The sequence below is a fragment of the Anneissia japonica genome, unplaced genomic scaffold, assembly GCF_011630105.1.
Source record: "Anneissia japonica isolate Jap-2015-1 unplaced genomic scaffold, ASM1163010v1 scaffold1306_len716249_cov185, whole genome shotgun sequence".
Taxonomy (NCBI): Eukaryota; Metazoa; Echinodermata; class Crinoidea; order Comatulida; family Comatulidae; genus Anneissia; species Anneissia japonica.
In genome coordinates this window covers 219,939-222,665 of record NW_022708971.1, presented here as the reverse complement: position 1 = coordinate 222,665, position 2,727 = coordinate 219,939, and the positions used below count along the sequence as shown (strand labels likewise).

Sequence of the window (2,727 nt, the reverse complement as noted above, 5' to 3'; positions counted from 1 at the left end):
TATTGTTTTTACTGGATTTACTATAGTCAAATAGTACCGTGGGCTTTCACTATACTATTGTTTCGCAGCACAATGTAGACCTAGTTTGTCATGTGTACCGGTAGGCCTATGTCTTCCAGTGTAGGCCTACTCTCCAAATTGAGACTTCTCTAATAATTCGAGACCTCTTTTCCAAAGACCCAAATAACAATCTTCAAGCTTTTAGCACAAAGCTTAATGGAGACGAACTCCGAGAAAACCCGGCCCAAATTTTCAGATGTGGGAAATAAACGAATATGAAAGTATGAATATGTTAAGCGGCATAGTTCTGTCATCTGATCTATAAGAAATAATATAACTAACATTACGAAACCGAGACAAATAACAGAAACTTTGCATCGTTTTATTTGGTGCAATAAACCAGTGTTAATTACTAGCATTTCCACACTTTTGTAGGCCTAAGGAGCAACTGCATGTGTCGGCGAATGCCTTTTACATTTGGTCTATAGTTTTTTCCATCTGAGCTAGCAGACTGTGCCTTGGAAAGAGTGCGCATCTAATAATATGAGTGAATGCATCATAACCACTAGGCGAGATTTTTGAGTCATGACTCTTTAATATTAACAAGGACTAACGAAATCAAAATATTTGGTACTAAGATGATTGAGAAGTAGAGCTTGGTTTCCATACAATCGCTACAAGCTATCACCGACAGCTTTCGATGATGCTGATTGGTCCGGGTCAAATCGGAGTGCATCGCTTTCCTGATTGTGTCGGGAACTGCTATGCACTACTGTACAACGATTGCACTAAAGAAGCCAGTCTCACACACGTGCTGTGACAGTCCCGTTTGCATTGAAACTTATTCGGTCTTGTTATGTTCGGCAAAAATCCGTCTAAATTCTGAGCAAACGGAATCACATTCATCGCTTGTTAAATATTACACTTTCAGAGTCTTTATAGGTAGGTATATATTCACAACATACTACATGCCAAGCGCCCGGCAAAGATTTAAAACTAGAAATTGCAAATTGCAAGTGAAGTGCTGCGAAGTACATCTGCATATAAATATAACAAATAATATGAGACACGACCCATTGTCTATATTAGAACACTGACGAGCTGACGTAGAAACAGTAAAAACAAGCGTTGGTACCGTGTATGCCAGTCTACAACAAAAACATCTGTCTGGTAAACTTTCTAGTAGGCCTAATATATAGGCCTATTAAATTAAATTATTTATAAAAACAAAAGATGAGTAACTTATAAGTAGACGTAATAATCAAACAATGGTATTCGGTGATTTGCGCCTATATCCGTTTTTTACGAAGCCCGTAACCGAATTCACATAAACGACTACATAAATAAATAAAAAATAAATAGGCATAGAAGGAGCGGTTTGGCGCAGCTTGCGGTTCTGCTTCAACATTGAGGTAGGAGGTTCAATTCTTTGCTTAGTGCATTTCGCTTGTGTCCTGAGTTAAGGAATTTTACCTAGGGTTCGCTCTCCATCTCTTTGAGCAACAACGAATTCTACCATTTTTTTTTTGTTCAACACAATAGCGGGAACAATGTGATGAACAAAACACGTAAAAATTGCTACTGAGCTTATTTCCTGATCGTCTGAGCAATGCTGACGTCACGCAAGGAGGTATGTTTAGTTTCCTGTCGTGAACATTAGGCCTACTACTACACCGTTGTTGTTTCCTTATCAACCCATTGTAAAATAAAGTACACTGAAGTGTGACGTTTGTGACATTGAGTGACGTGTGCAGTGTCCTGTTATAGTGTTGGCGATAGCACTTCGCAATTCCAAAGTCCCAAGTTTGTTATGACTGGCACGTGATGCCTAGGCCATATATCCATCGGTCAGGTGATAGATGTCTACCTGTAAGCTATATTAGAATTACCTGTTCGGATCAAAATCATCGTTGATTTACCTATTGATAGTTCCTGGTTCGTCGCTGAGAGCCCTAAATGCTATTAAACGTAAGGTCTATAATACAGCATACGGCAGGCAAGGCCTATACAATGGATTTTCTGTATTGCTAATATCCACTCAAGATTGCCACATAAGCGTGGATCTATAATTATCACGAGACGAAACTGACAAGAACTGCCACTACACCGGTATCGGTTGGCCAAATGGTTTTATTGATTGTTGAAAAAATCATTACTTGAAAAAATAAGTCTCTGGATTTAAATCAAGGCAGCCGAAGACAAATAGGCCTATTCTTAGGTAGGCCACTTTACAGTTTCGGCGAACCGGAATAATAGAGGTAAAAGCTATATCCATTTTTTTGACAATCAGAATCAATAGCTGAGATTGCCCATTATGAACTATGTTTAGGGCCTACTCTAATTTTCTGCTCTTTAATTTAAAGAACGAGCAATTTTTAGGCAAAAGATAAGATTTTAAGAACACTCGAGCATTCATAATTTGATAACAAATGTTCCAATAGTCTCATATGGTTTTCTTATTATAGGGCCTAACTGTAGAACTGTTTGATCGATAATAAATGAAGCGCTAAAGATGTAAGCCTGCCCGACGAAGTCATGTTGATAGGATCGACGAAAAGCTCGCACAAGTTTACATCCATTGTGCTTGGTTTATTATTATCGATACAACTGCTCTACAGCTCTTTCAAATTCTTATATATATATATATATATATATCTGTCTCTTATACACATCAGATGTGTATAAGAGACAGCCTATAAAGACTCTGAAAGTGTAATATTTAGCAAA

General features: G+C 37.9%; 1 protein-coding gene across 1 annotated transcript in view; it reads left to right on the top strand.

The window, feature by feature from the left end:
- The first annotated feature begins 383 nt into the window (after positions 1 to 383).
- Positions 384 to 2,727, top strand: part of LOC117106631 (cationic amino acid transporter 2-like) — a 17,756-nt gene continuing 15,412 nt past the window's right edge. The window contains exon 1 of the mRNA XM_033248024.1: positions 384 to 942. The gene's annotated coding sequence lies outside the window, so the exon portion shown is untranslated. The remainder of the gene's footprint in view (positions 943 to 2,727) is intronic.